This window comes from Notamacropus eugenii, chromosome 1 (assembly GCF_028372415.1).
Source record: "Notamacropus eugenii isolate mMacEug1 chromosome 1, mMacEug1.pri_v2, whole genome shotgun sequence".
Classification (NCBI taxonomy): Eukaryota; Metazoa; Chordata; class Mammalia; order Diprotodontia; family Macropodidae; genus Notamacropus; species Notamacropus eugenii.
Genome location: NC_092872.1, coordinates 345,855,239 through 345,867,745, shown reverse-complemented (window position 1 = coordinate 345,867,745; position 12,507 = coordinate 345,855,239). Strand labels below are relative to the sequence as shown.

Below are 12,507 nucleotides of genomic sequence, written 5' to 3'. Positions count from 1 at the left end.
CCTTTCAACCCCCTGGCTTCCCTGACTCCAAGAGTACTAGACTTGCAGTCAGGAGGCCTGGGCGATGTCATTTACTTTCTATATGTGTTGCCTTGAGCAAGTCATTTCCCATCTCTAAACCTCAGTTTCTTCATGAATGAAAAAACATTTATTAAGCACTCCCTTCTCACAAAGCATTGTACCAAATGCTGAGGATACTAGTAGAAAAACCAGCTAGCCCCAGTTCTCAAGGAGTTTGCTTTCTAGTGAGGGAGACAACACAGAAGATGTTAGATGCAGAGGTCCTAAGCATGTAGCAGGAAAGCAGGCAGTGACATATCTTCTTTAATGCCATTTTCAGAGATCAAACCATATCTGAGGTTGAGCCCCTGACAATGCCAAGGTCTTTGGTAACGAGAGCTTTCTTTTCTGGGTTGTCAGTAGATATGGTCCCTGAGGAGGGGAGGTGGCAGGTGGAAATCTGCAGCACTTTCCCGTGTGGTTGCCAAGCAACATTTCTACAAAAGTTGCTTCCCTGGATTGTGGCTTTGGAGGCCAGGCTGAGAACAGGGCCAATGGTCTGGACTGGGGGGGTAAGGGAGGAAGTGCATTCCCGTTTACAGGGCTCTTAGGTTCATCTACCTGTCTGTTGAACGTAGGTTAGTATTGGTGGCAGTGAGGTGGCAGTGCTCCCTTCTCCACAAGAGTGTCTTTCCTAGATGATGATTATGGAGGCCCAGTTAGAAGCAGGGCCAGCGGTCTGGAGGACATTGCCATTGCCAAGGCTCTCAGGATGAGAGCAGAAGTGGTGGTTGAAGACACCAGAGCTCCCTGGCATAAGCTGCCTCCTATCTCTCCCTTACGATGCCCTGTTTCCCACCCAGCTTGCCTGCTCTGACACTGGCATGTGAGCATGCTAATACCTGCACTATCCACCTCACAGGATGGTTATGAGGAAAGCACTTTGTAAATCTTAATGTTCTGTGCAAATGTGGAAGCATGGGTAGTATTTGGAAAGAAGAAGGAGGTTTTCCTTCCTTACAATTTAAAAACATGCTCTAAATGTGCCTACCTATTTTAAATAATCCCAAGTCAGGCCAGATAATATGCTTACCCTGTGACCTATGTTTAGCTAGAGTCTCTAAGGACTCCCTACAAAGCACATGTGGGTGGTCCTTTCAGCCCAATCTGTGGCCAAATCATAGTGGGCCTCTTTGAGTCTCGTCCTGAATTCCGGCCCTTCCAGTGCCCCTTCCAAGACTGACATATGTCCCTTCACAGTCAGTTCTCCAGGTCAGACAGTGGAGGTGTCGTTGTTTTTCACAAGCTCCTGTGAAAAAACACAATGTTCCCTGGAAGAGGAAGCAATGCCCAAAGTGTCTGGCCGTCTCCCCAAAAGAAAACCTGGCTTCTTAGGATGCATTTCAATTCAATTCAACAGGCATTTATTAAGTGTTATTAATGTGTCGGGCTCTGTGCTGGGAGCTGGAGGAACAATGAAAAAAATGAAGCAATTCTCAGCCTTGAAGCTGACCTTCTCAAGCTGTCATCTCTGAAAATACAAAGCAAGACAAGGAGGGATGGGCACCAAAATATACTGATAGAGAAAGCATTTAGTAAGCACTTACTACATACTGAAGCTGAAGCTTAAATACTTTGGTCATATAATGAGAAGACAGGACTCATTGGAAAATACCCTGATGTTGGGAAAGATTGAAGGCAAAAGGAAAAGGGGATGGCAGAGCATGAGATGGATAGATAGTGTCACGGGAGCAAGGAACATGAGCTCGAAAAGACTTTGAAAGACAGTGGAGGATAGAAGGGCCTGGCGTTCTATGGTCCATGGGGTTATGAAAAGTCAGACATGAACAACAAGAAACCTGTGCTAAACCATGGGGGTACAAAAGCAAGCAAGGAAGATAGTCCTGCCCACTTACATTCTAATGGGAGAAGATGATACAGAAAGGGGAGCTGGACAGGAGGGTTGCATCAGGTTTGGTCCGGAGATGGTCTGGTTCTGAGACAGATAAAGTGGGTTAGTTAAGAGCTAGATGAGGTGACCAAGCGACAGTCACTTATCAAAGCAAGAGGGACCCAGAGGTAAAAACCAAGTGTGAGATTAGGAGAGAAGATGAGAATGATGGGCAGCATGGGGAGAAGGCTGGGAGATGGTCAGGAAGCTTTGACTTGATTACAGCTGGGGTAGAAGATTTGTCTATCACAGTGAGGTCTGGGGCAGCACAATGGAAGAACCTTGGATTTAGAGATAGTTTACCCAGGTTGTAGCCCACCACTAATGAGACGTTGGTCACCTTCATTTCTGTGGGGCTTCAGTTTTCTCCTTTTTAAAATAAAGGAAGATGGACCATTTCATCTTTAAGGTCCTTTTCAGATCTAAATTGTATTGTCTTATGATCTTTTAAGGGATCTGAATACAGATTGAAGCATAATTTTTTCACTTCCTTTATTTTTCTTGCTTTTTTTGCAACATGATTAATATGGAAATATGTTATGCATGATTTCACATGTATAACTGATAACATATTTCTTGTCTTCACCATTAGTAGGGGAGAGGTAGGAGGAAAGAAGAGAATTTGGAACTCAAATTTTTTTTAATGAGTGGTAAAAATAAATAATATTTTTTAAAAAGATCCTGTGGGGGAACAGAGCACCCTGGAAGATAAGAGATGGGTAAAGAAAGGGGGTTTATCAGGCAGGGGACAAGATTTCCTGGGACTGTAACATTCTGTCCAAAGACTCAAGACAGTTTGTTTTTCATCGTAGGATATAGAGTTATAGCTGAAAGGGTCTTTGGAGGTCATTCAAGTCAACCTCTGCATTGTATAGGTGAAGAAACTGAGATTTTGGAAGAAGTAACTTGTCCCCAAGATCACACAGGTAGCAAGATGCAGAGGTGAGATTTGAACCCAACAGGTTGCTCTGGGGCACCAAGAGGCATATGACCTATGGAACAAATCCTAACCAAGGAACAATGCCTGTGCTAAAAGCCAGAATGCCTTCCAAAGAGACTGAAAACAGGAAGTGGGAATTCAGGGAAATGATTCTGTAAAATCCTGCCTATCCCAGAGGGGGCAGGTAGATCAGAGATACTGAAAAACATCCCCAAGAGCCAGGATCAAAGGTGGGGGGAGGGGCTGCAAAGAGTCCAGGGCTGGCAAGGCTAGGCTTTGAGCCATGCCAATGGCTTCCAAGCCCCTCAACATCCTCCTGCAAAGACAGAGCCCCTACCCCACAAATGACCCACCCTGGGAGTGCCCCCAGGGCAGGATATCCTTATGCTTACAGAAAGTTAGCACTCTAATTTCTCCCCTTCTGGAACTCCTTCTGAGAGAAATTAATAACCAGTCATTAATATGAGATTCCATTTTTCTAAAGGTATTTAAGCATTCATTGATCTCCACGGTGGGTTTTCGGTTACCAAGAGAAACCACTGACCATCAATTTGTTGATTATTTGCTAGCCTAACTAATAAACTGATTATTAATTACGGAGAAACCATCTCTTTTACTTTTCATTTGTCTCACTTGCATGTCTCTCTGTGATGGCTCTACTGAAGCCATGGGTCACTTACTAAAGAATCTTGTTTTCTATCTCATATGCAAGAGTCATCTCCCCAGAGAGACAGTGAGCTGCTAGAGAGCAGGACCTGGGGCTGTTCTTCCTCATCTGTAAAATGAGTAGGGGGGGGGGAATATATAGAAAAGACAATCGCTAAGGTCTTTTTCTAGTTCTAAATACTAAGGATACAAGGAATTGAGCATGGAACTCAGGAAAGCTCGATCTTGCATCCCACCCAGTTGCCCTATGGAATAACTTAGATGATACCTCCATGTGCTGTCGATGATCCCTCCACATGCCATCATCCTTGACTCCTCTCTGGCACTCACCCACATAGCCAATCGACAGCCAAGTCTTATCATTTCTGTGTTCATACCTCTCCTATTCCTAGTCATCTCTTCTGCTCCATTCTGCCCAGTCTCTCATCACCTCTTATCTGGACTATCGAAAGAGCCTTCTGACTGCTCTCCCTCGCCTACAGACTCTTCCCACTCAGCCCTCCACTCAGATGCCAGGCTGATTTTTGAAAATGGAGACCCAGCCGCCTATTCGCTGAGCTTCAAAAGCAACCTATTACCTCCAGGACCCAATCTAAAGCCCTTCATTTGACATTTAAAGTCCTTCACAACCTGGCCCCTTCTTAATTTCCAGTCTTCTTTCATTCTACCCCTTTCCATGAGCTCTATCATCCAATTACGATAGCCTGCCTGCAGTTCTTCAAGCTGGACTCTCTATCTCTTGCCTCCATGCCTTTGCTTTGGCTGTCCCTCATGCCTAGAATTCTCTGCCCCCGCACCTCTACCGCTTAATTTCTCGGTCTTCCTTCAAGATTTAGCTCCAGTCTTATCTTTTGCAGGTATCTTTTCCCAGACCCTTCAGCTCCTACTGCTATCCCCTTTCGGATGACATTATCTACTCTGTGTGTGCATCCAACAGATAATCTCTTTTTCTTTCTGTCTCCCCCCTCTCTCCCTATATACACATACATATCATATATATGTAATATTCAATATATATTATATCCAATACATATAACTACCCAGTTATCTATATGTTGTCTCCCCATTACAATATATGCCCCTGAGGGTCAGAGATTGTTTTGGGGATTTTTGCTTTTCTTTGTATCCCCAACATTTACTTCAGTGCTTGGTACATAGTAAGTGCTTAATAAATGCTTGTCAACTGATTGATTTTGGTGCCAATTTCCTAACATGATGCATAGAACCTTGCCCACTGCCCAGTCCTGCCTTTAACCACCCCTGAACCCCAACATTCCTTTCCTCCATGACTACCATCTCCCTCAGATAACACATAATATAGGAGCATTAGAATTACACTCTCAGAGACAGAAGGAACCTCAGGGGTCACCTCATCTAAGCCATCCCCCTTACTCCATGACTGACAATCAATGGTCATGTAACTTCTATTTGAAGATGTCCAGAGATAAAAAGACCACTGTTTTCCAAGGCAGTCCATTATATTTTGGGACATCTCTAATTGTTAGTAATGTGTCTCTCACTTTGCTCTGAGTTCTGCCCTTTCTGGCAAAGCAGAACAATCTAATCATTCTTTCACATGATAATCCTCCAGACAGTTGAAAACAACTCTCAGAACCCCAGCACACAAGTGGTCTCCTATCTTTCCCAAGGCTTCTCTTCTCTGGATTGAACATTCCCAATTCCTTCAAGCCTCCAGTGAGTTGTGAGCCCAGACTAGAAGATCCAAAGCAGGAAGGCAAGCAGAATGCCCAGTCTGGCCTGAAAGAGCCCAAAGTGGGGGATGGGTTTTGCTTAAACAAACGCAGGGTTTGCATTTTGAGTCAGTCACCAAACCTGGCCTCAGTCCCAGCCCCACCCAATACTCCTGACCAAGACTCAGATTTAAAGAATGCATTTGTATATTAATAATAGGTGATGCCTTAACTCCCTCAGTCAACACACAAACACACACTTGTGATTACACACAGTTGTATACACTGGTCTGCCGATTCTTGTTAACACTGTGGTGGCGTAGGTAATGTGCTTTGAGAGTGTCTGTCTGTTTATCCCATATGTCCGTCAGTCTCCTACAATTATTGTTCAGTCATCAAGCTCCCTAAGACTGAGATTATGAGGTCTGAGGTCAGTGCCCAGACCGTGGACACAGCCTTAACTATAACTGAGGTCTCCTGGCCCCAGAGAGGGCTCCTTCTAGGTCAGCACCAAACACTTTGCTGAGCATTGATGGGTTGGGGAGCATACCAAATCATATCAGATTGAAAGAGAAAGTGAGCCAAGCTGGTCCTGGGCACCAAGCTATGTGCTGAGGAAGGAGTCACCGGGTCTGCCGGCTCCCATAAGCTTGGATCCTGTTGGCAGTTGCCTCCATTCTCATACGCTCTTGGCATTTCTTGATCAGTGTGGAACATGTAGGTATAGCCTTTTCCTGCTCCTGTTAAATTCAATTCAACAAGTGTGACATTTTATTACATGCCTACTATATGCAACTAGAGAAGTAATGTGGCCAAAATGAATCTAGACTCTTGAGTCCTGAAGACCTGGGTTCAAATGCTGCCTCTTATCTGGACTGGCTGAGTTACCCTGGACGCAAGTATTAACTTCTCAATACCCCAGACACTGAACTAGGTGCAGAGGATACAAAGCTGTATATATGTGCTGTGTATGTACAAAGTTGTATGTATGTGTATGTACGTGCTGGCAAGTGTTTAACAACTGGAGGGAAAAAATTCCATGCAACACCCTTTCCAGTTTAATTGGCATTATTAATATTTTCTCCATTGCTTTCTCAAGTCTAGACAATTAATGAAACAAATCAAGTTGTCAGCTATGCTCTTTGTGAATTTCTGAGGCATAAAGGCTCACATCAAAAATTTTTCAATGGGCAGCTGGCTCTGGCGACACTGAACAAAGCTCCCCCAAACAAACAAACAAACCTTCCCCCAACTTTGAGGTGCTTACATTCTGCTGGAGGGAACATCAAGTACTGGACCAGTAAATACAAGGTACTTTGAGAAGAAAAGGAGTCCCAACCACCAGAGGGATCCAGAAAAGCTTTCTATCATAGGAGAGAGGCACCTGAATTGAGCCCTGAAATAAGCTAAGGATGTTTAAAGTTGGGATTAAAAAGGGAGTGCACTCCAGGCATGGGTAAAAGCACTTGCAAAGGCACAGAGTGGGGAAGCAGAATACCAAGTTTTGGGAAGAGAAAATTTGAGTTATATTTGGCTAGGTTAGAATTTACATTATAATATATAAAGAGGAATAATGTGAAATAAATCTGGAAAGATGGGTTGAAGCCAGACTAGGAAGGGCTTTAAATGTCAAGCTGAAAAGTTTATATTTTCTCTTAGGGAGCCAGCAGAGATTCTTAAGGGGGTAGAGAGGGGGCATTATCAGACGTGTTAAGGAAGATTATTTTGGCAGATTTCTGGACCATGGCTTGGAGAGCCAGAAAGACAGGAAGCTTTGAGACCAGCTGGGAGGCTGTTGCAGTAGTTTGGGCAGGAAGTGATAGGGTCATGCAATTTCTCCAACCCCTGACCCAGCTCTTAGGCACCATACACCTGCCCTGGTGGAGGAGTGGAAGGCACCCAAGGATCTTTTTCCATGTGATTATAAGCCTATAAAGGGAGAACAAGACTCTAGAGAGACCATATAGTCCAAACCCCTCAGTAGGGAGTATTGGAAAAAGCTCTGGATTTGAGATCAAAAGACTGGTTTTGGATCTTGCCTTTGCTCTAGGACCCTGGTTAATTTGGTAAAACGAGGAGGATGGACTGGACCTGAGTTCAAATCCCACCTCAGACACTACCTAGTTCTGTGATCTTAGACAAGTTACTTAATTTCTGGCTGCCTCTGTTTTCCTCAACTGTAAAATGTTGATAAATAATAGCACCTACCTTTCAGGGTTGTTGTGAAAATTAACTGAGATAATAATATTTGTGAATCTTAGCACAGCGTCTGGCACATAGGCACTACGTAAATGCTTCTTCTCTTTCCCAAGTAGAGGAGTTGAGCAGAGGCTAGGTACTCATGGGAAGGCTAGTCAATGCATAACTGAATTGAGAACACAAGAGGAAGACAGACCCACTGTGCCTGTACTCAGCATGGCCCATTGCACCTCTATACTCCTGCTCCTGCCCACCAGGAGAAGACTGAGGCAATTGCCCTAGATTTCCACAGTCTCATCCCTCATCCCTCCTTAGTGCTGCTTCTCTGAGTAAAAGAACTCCACTGTCCACTATACACATCCTATTTGTTACCACATACCTCCCAACACCCCTATTCCCACCAATAACCCTCTGTCCATTCCCCTAATTTGCCTATCTAAATCCTAAGGAGCCTTCACAACCCTGTTCAAATTCTACCTTCCTCAGAAAATCCCTCCAGACTTATCCCTGCCCAAGTCCTGATTTTGTGCTAATAAGATATGTAACTACTACTCAGTCTTTGTAGGCCTCCACTTCCTTTTCTTTGAAATGGGAAGATAGGAGCTGGGCATCTACTAGGTGCTAGGCACTGTGCTAACATATCATTTGATCTTCACAATAACCCCAAAAGGTACCAATACTCAACAATACCCAAAAGGTATTATTACCATTTTACAGTTGAGGAAACTGAGGTAAACAGGATTAAGTGACTTGCCCAGGGTCACATGACTAGTATGTGTTTGAAGCCAAATTTGAACTCAGGTCTCCCGACTCCAGGCCCAGTGCTCTATTCACCACAGGCTAGCTGTTTAGAGATCGGAGATAGTGGCTTCCCCACTCTGCCTAACTGGTTTCAAATGAAAAGATCCTGTGGTCAGATCCCAGGACCACCAAATCACAAAGTCACAAAATGTCAGAGCTCAAAGAAATTTCAGAGTACCCGAATCCAACTGAGAGCAAGATCTCCCTCAACTGCCTCCCTGACAAGGTCCCCAGTCTCTACTTGAAAACCTCCAGTGATGGGTAACTCACCCTCCTAAGGCAGATGTGTCCACTTTGGGGGCAGTTCTGCTACTGAGGGAATCTCCCTATTAAGCAACTCCTGACCTGTCATCAGGGTACTGGGGGAAAGCAAGCAGACAGTGTCCCAAATGGCTCTTTTGACTCCCTTCTGGGCTTGGTATCTACTCTCCAAGGCTAAAGGCTCTTTCTCTAGAAAACGAATCTAGGAATAAATGGTCAACAGGGCTCCCAATTCCCCTCGGCTACACCAGGAGCTGCCTTGCAGGGGGAATCAAGTCAGAGAGCTCCAAGCCCTGGTTTACTGGCCAGCAGGACACACCCTCAGTCGGTCAGATTTTTCAGCCAACAGTAATGATGGCTAAAGAAAGGAGGACTGAGGGCCAAGAGGAATTGGGGGGGCTGGAGTAGGTCTTCTGTGTGAGGGCTCAGAAAAGGGGCAGTCACCCAATATTTTTAAAGTGTTAATGAAAAAAGAAAAGAAAAAAATGTACTATTAGTGTTATGCTACACTGAAAGGACAAGGCCTAGCTGGGCGCTGGCACTTTCTGTCCGTCTCTGTCTCTGTCTCTCTGTCTCTGTCTCTGTCTCTGTCTCTGTCTCTGTCTGTCTCTGTCTCTGTCTCTCTCTGTCTCTGTCTCTCTCTCTCTCTTTCTCTCTCTCCACCCACCCACCAGCACCCACATGCCCCACCCTGGGAATCCACAAGGAAGCAGCCCATCCCCCAGCTGGCAAGTCACAAGACTTTCAAAAGTCACACAGAACAGCAGACAATATCTCATGATAACAAAACCTCTTAGTTCTAAAATGCCTGATGGTTTCTAAGGATTCTCTTCACAACTTCTGCTATCCCCTACAGGGGTATGGGGAGGGGTTAGTTGTTTATTTTCTATCTTTGAATCCCTTTCATTGAACAAGGTGCCAAGCTGCCAAGCAACTGTTTAAAGCCTTAATGAATTATGGCTATCTTCATTTTACATATGAGGAAACTGAGTCTCAGGAAGGTGATGGCATTTGCCCAGAATCACACAACCAGTAGGTATCAGATCTGGGATTCAAACCCCGGACTCATTTTTTTATATCCAACCCTTTCTCCTCCATCATTTTTACTGACTCGCTAATCTTTAGTGGACAGTAGGTGGTGCAGTGGATAGAACATCAGGTCTGAAGTCAGGAAGATCTGAGTTCAAATCCAGCCTCAGGCACTAACAAGCTGTGTGACCCTGGGCAAGTCATTTAACCCCTATTGGCCTTAGTACCTCGTCTGTAAAGTGTGTACATACTGGAGAATCAAATCTCTGTTAAGAAAACTCCAGGGACGTTGTCCATGAGGGTCACATAGAGTCGAACACAACTGAATGACTGAACAACAACAAGTTATCCAGAAAGTGTCAGAACGTCTGGTTATCTGGAGGTGGCTCTCTCCGCACTCCCAAATCGGGCCTCACACTTTGAGATGCTCTCTCCCAGCTCTGGGAATCAGGGAGGAATCCAGCCTCAGCTTGGGTTTAGATTCTTGAGATGTTAAACAGTTATAGTAAACTCCAACTCAGCTGGACCCACGATGATCCTCTAAGCCGATGTTCTTGCTGGGACCAGCCCATCCCTCGAGACTGGGGCAGTAGCAACAGGCAGACTCTGCCTACGCCAAAGGCATCTGCTTCGTCTGCAGCAGCCTCAGGGGCTGGGGGGCTTCCTTGGCCGTACGCCTTAGTTTTGAGACGTCCCAGACCAACACACTCTCTCCCTCTGACTGCCCCGCCCCCCAGGCCCCCCACCCAGGCACAAAGCTAGCTAGAGGAAGGATACGGGGAGCAGAAGGAGGTTGTGTCCTGCCCCAGACCTTCCCCAAAGGGGCAGCCTCTCTTTATGGGCTGCAGAGCCACAGTCTGGGTAGGGCTACTGTCCTGCACCTCATTCCTCTCTGAGGACAAAGGAACTTGAGCAGATGCTGGGATGGGGGAAGAGGTACGAAAAGACAGCTTCTTCAACTCCCTTACTGCTGGTCCATGATGGGCCTGAGCGTTGAGATAGGTCCCCCACAAGTTATGGGGCTCCTTCGCTCCCAAACCCCTCCGCCCAGTCCAGCCACTGCCTGGTGCATACACTGAGAAAACGGCCTCCTGCCCCAACCAATCGCACCGAAAGCCCCCTCAGTTCTCTCGATCATCCCAGGAACCCCCACCTACTCTTTACTCCACCCCATATACCCAGAGCCCCAAGTCTACGCCTGGCTATAGGGGACACTGTCTTCCCTCTCCACACCAGACAGGGGAGAGGGATCAGAAAGAGGGAGAAGGGAACAAACTTACCCAGATAATTGCGATTCTCAAAACTTAAGTTGCAATAACCCAGAACAGCAGTCCAGAAACTGCCTCCCTCCCTCTACCCTTCCACGCCCCTCAGAGGAGCCAGAGCTGCGCAGGGAGTGTATCAGCCCAGCCCTTCCCTCCTCCTCCTCCTCCTTCCCTTCCTTCAGAACCCGAGCTGACGAAGTGTGGGGTGGGGTTGGAAGGGGGGTGTCCCGTTACAACAAGGGGGGCAAACTGAGCTGGGCTACAGTCCCCCTCCTCCCTGAAGGGGAGTCGGAGTGATCACGGAATCCTGAGAAATCCACGCCCCTACCCTCCGCCCCCCCACCCCCAAGACAATATAGATTCACATACCCAGTACAACAGCTGTAAGGCCTGACCATTCCAGCTGCAGCCAGAGCCCGATCTGACTCACTCCAAGACTGAGGGTACGCCTGCGTGTGTGTGTGTGCCTGTGTGTCAAACAGCACAGGTTGAATCTAGTTCTACAAAAAAGCTAAGTCTACAGTGTGAATGCCTAAGGATCAGGGAGTTCCCCGGGAGATTCAAACCCCAAGAATCCAATAGAATCTTTGAGCTGACAGGGTCTTAAGAAGGCATCTAATCCAACCTCTGCTAGAGAATGGAGTCCCCTCCAGCTTCTGTTTCCAAACCTCTAGGGATCTAGAACTCCCTCCCAAGTCCACCCATTCCAATTTTGGATAGCTCTGACTTTTAGGAAGATGGTTTGGGGTTGTGGCTTTTTCTTGCATCTTGCCAAAATATGTTTCCCTATAACTTCCATCCTCTTAGCTCTGCCTGCTAGAACCAAACAAGAAATCTCCTGCTTCTCATGCATGACAGTCCTGAAGAAATGATTTGTCTTTCCTGAGTCTCCTCACATATTCTAAACCACCCTTTACTCTAGCTGCCCTGTCCTGCCCTGTTCTGTTAGAAATGCCATACCAAGTTCCTTCCATTTAATTCAACAAACGTTTATTTAGCCCCTACTTAGACCAAAAAAAAAAAAAATCATTATTGCCCTCTATGAACATGAGAAGCAGCGTGGTATAGTGGATAGAGATCCGGCCTCAGCCAGAAAGATCTGAGTTCAAGTTCTGCCACTGCAGACAATGGTGCAAACCTTATTCTTAAAAATGTCTGTAAGATGCAAACACTACCTTCAGCTTGAAGACTTTTTTGATTTCCTCAATTGTTAGTCCCCTCCCTCCAAAACTGTCATGTGTGTAAACACATGTTTGTTTTTGTGTTTATTCTCTTTCTATTTATTCTGTGTATACTTATGTAGGTATTTGTTGTCTCATTGCCCACCCCCATCCCCCATACATTCCTTGAAATTGGGAATTGTTTTCATTTTTTATTTTTGTATCCCCAGCACATGGCATAGTGCCTGGCATACAGCAGGTGTTTAATAAATGCAGATTAATGTTAAGAAGCAACTGAAGGGCAGCTAGGTGGTGCAGTGGTTAGAGCAACTGGCCCTGGAGTCAGGAGGACCAGAGTTCAAATCTAGTCTCAGACACTTGCTACGTGACCCTGGGCAAGTCACTTAACCCCCATTGCCTTTAAAAGAAAAAAAAAGGAAAGAAACAAATGAATATGTTGCTAGAATGAGAGGGTTGAGGGCAAGGAGCATAGGAAAAGAGAATTCAAGTTGAAAGGGATGTTGGAGACCCACCACCTCATTTT

General features: G+C 45.8%; 1 protein-coding gene across 6 annotated transcripts in view; it reads right to left on the bottom strand.

Annotated features, from left to right (window-relative positions):
• AHNAK2 (AHNAK nucleoprotein 2) overlaps window positions 1–11,285 on the bottom strand; it is an 82,674-nt gene extending 71,389 nt beyond the window's left edge. The window contains exons 1-2 of one of the 6 annotated variants that reach the window (XM_072630045.1): window positions 11,173–11,191; window positions 5,799–5,988 (exon numbers count right to left, since the gene is read on the bottom strand). The gene's annotated coding sequence lies outside the window, so the exon portion shown is untranslated. Of the gene's footprint in view, window positions 1–5,798; window positions 10,788–10,818; window positions 11,094–11,172 lie in introns of those variants that run through there. The other 5 variants (XM_072630043.1, XM_072630041.1, XM_072630042.1 and 2 more) reach the window with 5 other exon arrangements.
• Between the last annotated feature and the right edge of the window lie 1,222 nt (window positions 11,286–12,507).